This window comes from Arachis stenosperma, chromosome 9 (assembly GCF_014773155.1).
Source record: "Arachis stenosperma cultivar V10309 chromosome 9, arast.V10309.gnm1.PFL2, whole genome shotgun sequence".
NCBI classification, from domain to species: domain Eukaryota; kingdom Viridiplantae; phylum Streptophyta; class Magnoliopsida; order Fabales; family Fabaceae; genus Arachis; species Arachis stenosperma.
The window spans coordinates 93,251,600-93,260,540 of NC_080385.1; the positions used below are offsets into that span (position 1 = coordinate 93,251,600).

Sequence of the window (8,941 nt, forward strand, 5' to 3'; positions counted from 1 at the left end):
CTAAGCCTGTTTCTTCCACCATTATTATTGAAACCTTGTTGAGGTCTCTCTTGATTCTTCCATGAGAGGTTTGGGTGATTTCTCCATGAAGAATCATAGGTATTACCATAGGGTTCTCCTAGGTAATTCACCTCTTCCATGGAAGGGTTCTCAGGATCATAGGCTTCTTCCTCAGATGAAGCATCCTTAGTACTGTTTGGTGCATTTTGCATTCCAGACAGACTTTGAGAAATCAAATTGACTTGTTGAGTCAATATTTTGTTCTGAGCCAATATGGCATTCAGAGCATCAATCTCAAGAACTCCTTTCTTCTGACCAGTCCCATTGTTCACAGGATTCCTCTCAGAAGTGTACATGAATTGGTTATTTGCAACCATTTCAATCAGTTCTTGAGCTTCTGCAGGCGTCTTCTTCAAATGAAGAGATCCTCCTGCAGAGCTATCCAAAGACATCTTGGATAGTTCAGAGAGACCATCATAGAAAATACCTATGATGCTCCATTCAGAAAGCATGTCAGATGGACATCTTCTGATTAATTGTTTGTATCTTTCCCAAGCTTCATAGAGGGATTCTCCATCCTTCTGTCTGAAGGTTTGGACTTCCACTCTAAGCTTACTCCATCTTTGTGGAGGAAAGAACTTTGCCAAGAAGGCATTGACTAGCTTTTCCCAAGAGTCCAGGCTTTCTTTAGGTTGAGAGTCCAACCATATTCTAGCTCTGTCTCTCACAGCAAAAGGGAATAGCATCAGTCTATAGACCTCAGGGTTAACCCCATTAGTCTTGACTGTGTCACAGATTTGCAAGAACTCAGCTAAAAACTGATGAGGATCTTCCATTGGAAGTCCATGAAACTTGCAATTCTGTTGCATTAGAGAAACTAATTGAGGCTTAAGCTCAAAGTTGTTTGCTCCAATGGCAGGGATTGAGATGCTTCTCCCATAGAAATCAGGAGTAGGTGCAGTAAAGTCACCAAGCACCTTCCTTGCATTGTTGGCATTGTTGTTGTTTTCGGCTGCCATGTCTTCTCCCTTGAAGAATTCGGTCAAGCCCTCTAAAGAGAGTTGTGCTTTGGCTTCTCTTAGCTTTCTCTTCAAGGTCCTTTCAGGTTCAGGATCAGCTTCAACAAGAATGCCTTTGTCTCTGCTTCTGCTCATAAGAAATAGAAAAAGAAGAAGAGAATGTGGAATCCTCTATGTCACAGTATAGAGATTCCTTGAAATGTCAGAGGACAAGAGAAATAGTAAGAAGAAGGAGAAGGAGAATTCGAATTTTAATAGATAAAATTCGAATTGTGCATTTAGAAGGAGTAGTACTCCATAAATAGAAGGATGTGGGAAGGAGGGAAGAGAATTTTCGAAAATTCAATTAAAAAAATTTGAAAACATTTTGAAAAATGTTAATTGATTTTCGAAAATCAAAGTGGAAAAGAGATAAAGTGATTTTTGAAAAAGATTTTGAAATTAGAAATTAAAAAGATTTGATTGAGAACTATTTTGAAAAAGATGTGGTTAAAAAGATTTAATTAAAAAGTTATGGGTTTAAAAAGATGTGATTGAGAAGATATGATTTGAAAACATTTTTAAAAGATATGATTTGAAAACAATTTGAAAAGATATGATTTTGAAAATTGATGACTTGCCTAACAAGAAAAGATATGATTGAAACATTTAAACCTCTCTCAACAGAAAAGGCAACAATCTTGTGATGTTCAATCAAATCATTAATTGTTGGTAAGTATCTTTTTAAAAGGAAAGAAATTGAATTTGAAAACATTTGATTGAAAAGATTTGATTTGAAAAAGATTTGATTTGAAAAACTAAGAAAAATTGATTTTGAAAACAAAATCTTCCCCCTGGCACCATCCTGGCGTTAAACGCCCAGAATGGTATACATTCTGGCGTTTAACGCCCAAAATGCACCCCTTTTGGGCGTTAAACGCCCAACCAGGTGCCCTGGCTGGCGTTTAAACGCCAGTCTGCCTTCTTCACTGGGCATTTTTGAATGCTCAGCTTTTTCTGTATAATTCCTCTGCAGTTGGTTCTGAATCTTCAATTCCTTGTATCATTGACTTGAAAAGACTCAAATTAAAAATATTTTTTGGATTTTTCTATTAATCAAAATGCAACAAGAATCAAATAACAATGCATGCAAGACACTAAACTTAGCAGTTTGTGCACTACTGACACTAACAATATGAGAATGCATATGAGACACACAAAATACTTCAAGTCAATAGAATTCAAAGATCAAAACAAGAAATATATGCATGAATTCGAAAATTATAACAAAAACATGCATTTGACACTAAACTTAAGATGAGACTCTAGACTCAAACAAGAAACATAAAATCTTTTTGGTCTTTTTATGGTTTTATAAATTTTTTTTGTGTTTTTCGAAAATTAAGTGGAAAAAGGCATCAAAATTCTTAATGAGAATTCCAGGAATCAGTGCAATGCTAGTCTAAGACTCCGGTCCAGGAATTAGACATGGCTTCACAGCCAGCCAAGCTTCCAAGGAAAGCTTCGGTCCAAAACACTAGACATGACCAAAGGTCAGCCAAATCTTAGCAAATCACTGCTCCAAGAGCAAGATTGATACGAAATCAACAAGCTCTTGTGGTGATAAGTTGAAACCTCGGTCCAATCAGATTAGACATGGCTTCTCAGCCAGCCAGATTTCAACAAATCATCATGAAACTCTAGAATTCACCTTCAAGAATTTCGAAAAAAAAAATACCTAATCTAAGCAACAAGATGAACCGTCAGTTGTCCAGCCTAAACAATCCCGGGCAATAACACCAAGAACTTGATGTTGTTGCCGGATCTTGGCATCTGATGTTACCACAAGCTTGCTCAAAACATGAACAATCCCCGGCAACGGCGCCAAAAACTTGGTGCGCGAAATTGTGAACAATACTTTTTCACAACTCAAATAATCCCCGGCAACGGCGCCAAAAACTTGGTGCGCGAAATTGTGAACAATACTTTTTCACAACTCAAATAATCCCCGGTAATGGCTCCAAGAACTTGGTGCGCCTAATACCATGGCATTACACAACTTCGCACAACTAACCAGCAAGTGTACTGGGTCGTCCAAGTAATAAAACCTTACGTGAGTAAGGGTCGATCCCACGGAGATTGTTAGTATTGAAGCAAGCTATGGTCATCTTGTAAATCTTAGTCAGGCAGACTCAAATGTATATGATGATGATAAACGAAAATAACAGAAAAGGTAAAGATAGAGATACTTATGTATATCATTGGTGTATGAGCTTCAGACAAGTGTATGAAGATGCCTTCCCTTCCGTCTCTCTGCTTTCCTACAGTCTTCATCCAATCCTTCTTACTCCTTTCCATGGCAAACTTGTGTAGGGTCTCACTGTTGTCAGCAGCTACCTCCCATCCGCGCAGTGAAAGCTAATGCAGAGCACTCTGTCACAGTGCCGCCAATCACCGGTTTGGTTCCCTCCCCTACCGGAATAGAATCACTCTTTTGCGTCTGTCACTAACGCCCAGTAGGTTACAGGTTTGAAGCACGTCACAGTCATTCAGTCATTGAATCCTACTCAGAACACCACAGACAAGGTTAGACCTTCCGGATTCTCTTGAATGCCGCCATCAGTTCTTGCCTATACCACGAAGACTCTGATCTCATGGAATGGCTGGCTCGTTTGTCAGACGAGCACTCGGTTGTCAGGCGATCAACCATGCATCATGCAATCAGAAATCCAAGAGATATTCACTAAAGCCTTGAATGCTTGTAGAACAAGAATGGTTGTCAGTCATCTTGTTCATAGGTTGAAGAACAAGTGATATCTTAGATAAAGAACAAGCGGAGTTGAATGGAAGAACAATAGTAATTGCATTAATACTCGAGGTACAGCAGAGCTCCACACCCTTAATCTATGGTGTGTAGAAACTCCACCGTTGAAAATACATAAGAACAAAGGTTAGGCATGGCCGAATGGCCAGCCTCCCAAAGGTCTAAGATAGCATAAAACAAAGATAGCTACTCAGATGTCGTCTCTTCGACTCTCTGTCATACAATAGTAGAAGGTCCTACTTATAGAAAACTATTACATAGATGAGTAAATGACATAAAAATCCACTTCCGGGCCCACTTGGTGTGTGCTTGGGCTGAGCAATCAAGGAAATTCGTGTAGAGACCCTTTCTGGAGTTAAACGCCAGCTCCCATGCCAGTTTGGGCGTTTAACTCCAACTTTTATTCCTGTTCCGGCGTTTAACGCTGGAATTTCTGAGGCCGGATTGCTTCGCGGGTTTGGGCCATCAGATCTTGGATAAAGTATGGACTATTATATATTGCTGGAAAGCCCTGGATGTCTACTTTCCAACGCCGTTGAGAGCGCGCCAATTGGGCTTCTGTAGCTCCAGAAAATCCACTTCGAGTGCAGGGAGGTCAGAATCCAACAGCATCTGCAGTCCTTTTTGGTCTCTGAATCAGATTTTTGCTCAAGTCCCTCAATTTCAGCCAGAAAATACCTGAAATCACAGAAAAACACACAAACTCATAGTAAAGTCCAGAAAAGTGAATTTTAAATAAAAACTAATAAAAATATACTAAAATCTAACTAAAAGATATCAAAAACATACTAAAAACAATGCCAAAAAGTATACAAATTATCCGCTCATCATATACTCATATAATGCACTTAGAGTTTACTACTAATAAACTAGGAAAAATCAAAATATTATATCACATAAATGTATCTTAGCTTCTAATAAAAGACATCATCATCAACCATACATCTTTTAATTTCCACCTTTGTCAATAAATCATTATGATAAGCATCTCAATCTTCATTCACATCTTCAGAATTATCCTGCATAATTATATAGAAAAATAATTATAATTTGAAAAAGTACAAGAAGAAAAAAGTAATTAACAGATTAATAACACATACAATATCCGAGAGGCATAGGATAATTGAAACTACTCTACTTTTCATATCACCAAAGTCTTTTGCTTTAAAATAACAATCACATTCCGGGGGATACTATAAATCACCATGAAGGACAACTAAAAAACGGACTAACACAACTTCATACTAAATGGAAACTAAAACCAGAAAAATCAGAAAACCAAAACCAGAAAAATCAGAAAAAGCAGAAAAACCAGAAAAATTACAGCTTTCACCCTGATAACAATAATATTAAAATTAAATAATGAAAAAACAAAACCAAAAAAAACCAAATCACAGCTTCCATCTTCTTCAATTTCAGTTCAAATTAAAAAGATATGGCATCCTCCTAAGTTCTAACAAATAAAAATTTTAAACTCAAAATCCTAATTAACAATTAACAATATATAAACAAATATTAGGGAATAAGAAAAAACTGGTCATACCATATTCACGTTTGGAATATGTGTTGATCCATGAGCGCTATTTGCATCAATTGGAGAGTGTTGGGCATCTTGTAACAAAGCTTCAATTTCTTCCGGCCTCATTCCAGGTTCAGATCGCTGAACTAGTAACTTAATCATGTTTCGCAATCCATGAAGGTCAGCCTCTTGGTGCTGCTGTTTGGCCTTCATCTCTCCAAGTTCAGCCTTCAAAGATGTGACTTCCTCCTGGTGTTGTTGCTTGAGTTCAGAAATTTCTGCATGCCTTTTTAAGTCACGTCGTGTAATAGATCTTCCGTAGCACCTAACCCGACCTGGTTGTTCTTTTCCAAATAAAGACTCAAAAGCTTCCTCATCTGTTTCACCAGCAGCTTGCCGGTTTTGGAATTCATCCTAATTAAAAGAAACATTTGACATAGAATTAGTTACCGTATCCTAAATTTGATTTATAATCATTAGTAATTCAATGAATTCTCATACAATTGCATCTTGTGTTTCCTGATCAACTTCCTTCCTTTTCCGACTTGTTCGAGTAGCAAGGAACATTTCAAACCTTTTTGGTTCCTCATTTGTTTCCTTTGTCGCGCGCTATAAAATAAAGCCTTAAATAAGTAAGTCTATAACAACATAACTAAAATTAACTAAACAAATCCCAGCACAAATATGAAATACGTATACCAGAGCCACTCGTACTCTTCCGAAGTTGATTGGCCCCATGCAATGTGGAAACTTCTGTTGTTCTTTATGTTTCTTATTTTTTTCACTTATTGACTATAATTGAATAAAAGGTTAGCATATAGAAATAGAGAACAATATAATTAAATTATGCTTCGGCAAACAACATTACAGCAACCAGAATAGTAGCAGGTATAATTGCACAGAATAGAATTGCAGAAAACAAAATTGCACAAAACAAAACTATAGAAAATAGAATTGCAGCAACTTAAAATTTCAGCAAACAAAGTAGCCAAAAATAGAATTGTAAATACAGAAATTCAGAAGTTCAGAATGGAACTGGCAGCCATATATCCTAAAAAAATTCAATTCAGTTCAAGAACCTACATCAGAATGGATATGTGTTTGTACAGCATGAGAGAGGACAGATTCCAACATTATCAATTGAAATTTCATTATTTTGCTTATGTCTTAACAAACAATAATATATTTGCAATTAAAGTACCAACTATTTTACCTGGATTGTAGGATGACTCCAATAATAGATCAATTTTATGAATTGACTTTCTGGAACTTGTGTCGGTCGATTTTTCACCATATCTTCGATGGTATCAAAGGGAACAAAGTGCTTCTGCTTAATCTTTCCCTTGAACCGCTTCCAAGCATCCCGAATTGCTTGGATCACCCACTTTTCTCCACTGTCTGGGAGGATAAACTTGGTCTGCATGATATCAACAGTGTTATACGCACCTTCCTATATTTAAAATAATCGACATTTAATAATAATAGAAGAGTCTTACATTAACATAGTTCCACATGAATTTCTTAGCTTTAGGAGTTACAGCATGCCAGCTAGTGTACAACAGACTCACAAATCTTTTATTTCTCCCAATTGTTCCTACGAAACTAGTTAAATTAGACACACTTTGATCGGTTGGTCCTACTGGCTGTCCAATATCAAAAATAACTTCTTCCCGCTGTTCCATAGTTCTTGCATAAATCTCTTTGCAAGTTGTTTTTCCCCGGGTTTTCTTCTTCTTTGGCTCTCCTAGTTTCATGCAGTAGGGGGAAAATTAGGGAGTAATTAGTGATGCCAATTGAAAAATTAAGCAGTATGATTTACAAAAAAATATAGAAAATGATAGAAATAAATTACCTTCGTCATCATCAATGTCCTCCATCACATGTGAATAATAATTTTCATCAAGTGGAAAGCTATCTCCCACATCATCACTTAGTTCAGAGCTTAGTCCATCAATTTCAACATCTATCCCATTTTCTTTTAAAAATTCATCAATAGTTGTAGCCCTTACCCTTGGCTTGCTCTTTTCCTTTCTTGATCCATCTTGCTCCAACATTAAATCTTCAGCTTGTGAGGTAGTGTTTGAACTCAGCAAAGTAGTGTCATGTTGCCTTTTTTGAGTTCTACCATCTGTGACTTGAATAATCTGCTGCTGCCTTTGGTTGATTGTGGGCTGAGCAGAATTTGCACAACTCCGATCTTGGCTTACAGTTGTTGGCATGCTATTATTCATATTACGAATTGCATCGAGCTTCCTTTTAAGTTCATCTGCACCCACCTTTGTAAGCTTAGAATTGTTCAAGCCTTGTGTTAACGGTTCATGTTGTACTTCATGCTTCTTTTTCTCAGCCATAGCCACAGTCAAGTGATTCTTTCTTTTTTTATTTTCTGGCTGTGGCGCAGGAATGCTTGGCTGTACTTCCAGGGTTTCATGCGTGAAATTCATCCTTTTGTTGATTGTGCTGAGTGTGCTTTGTAAATGAGTAAAATCCAGCTTCTTTGACGTACACTTCTTCACTCCTTTGGTTGCACTCAACTCTTTTTGACTTTCGACTACATCCAACCTTGGCATAGTTTCCTCCTTGTCATTACGTGCTGCATCCTGCATCACATATTGCTTGCGTTCATTTACAATCCTTTGTCTCTTGGCTTCAAATTGTCGAAGCAAATTCTTACTTGATGTTGCTTTAAGATCAATAAATTCTTTATTCCTACACAAATAAATTAGTTAACTCGAGTTAATATAAGCAATAAAATGACATATCCTATAAGAAACACTAACAAATGAAAAATTAAAACAAAAATATGACTTACAAATAAAAAGGTGACGAAAACTTAGTTATACATATGTACATATTAAGCAATAAATTGCTTAGGCTGACCCATCAGAATCAGAATCTCCAACGAAATCTGCCTCATATTCTTGGGCAGAAGTCACTTGGGGAACCGTTTCAATAACTGTAGGTCGTAGATCATTCCTCTCCAGAATAAGTTCACCATCATCAGCTGGTATGGCAGGACTTGTTATATGCTCGTGTTGTTCATTATAGAAGGTTTGACTGGCCTCAGACTCAGATTCGTCATTTGTTTTAAATAAGTCTCTTGGGATAGTTTCCATAACATAATGTTTGTTATGTTCATATGGATCTTGCACATAAAAACACTGATGTGTTTGAGATGCTAGTATGAAAGGTTCATTCTGGTAGCATTTCTTATTGAACTGAACAAATGTAAGACCATACTTGTCTCTCCCAGCATCATACCACTCACACCGAAACAATACAACCTTAAAACGCCCAAAATAATCTAACTCTACTATCTCAAATAACCTGCCATAATAAGCTACAGTGTCTTGAATTGGACTTTTATCTTTAGCACTTGCAAAGCTTGAAGTTAAAGCAGTTAATGTGACACCACTATTTTGTGTTTTTCTCCTTGCCTCACGCTCCACAGTGTGAAACCTATATCCATTAATTATATATCCAGAAAATCTTCTTGCAACAGAGCTTGGACCTCGAGATAATTCTTTTAGCCAAATAGGCACATCTGGATCCCTCGCCCGAGTTTCAAACCACTGCGAGAAGGTTCTACTGTGCACTTTT

At 37.1% G+C, this 8,941-nt stretch overlaps 1 non-coding gene across 1 annotated transcript; it reads left to right on the plus strand.

The window, feature by feature from the left end:
* The first annotated feature begins 510 nt into the window (after positions 1-510).
* Positions 511-614, plus strand: LOC130952858 (small nucleolar RNA R71). The gene has a single exon (XR_009075033.1). It is a non-coding gene; the product is annotated as a small nucleolar RNA R71 (small nucleolar RNA).
* Positions 615-8,941: the final 8,327 nt, after the last annotated feature.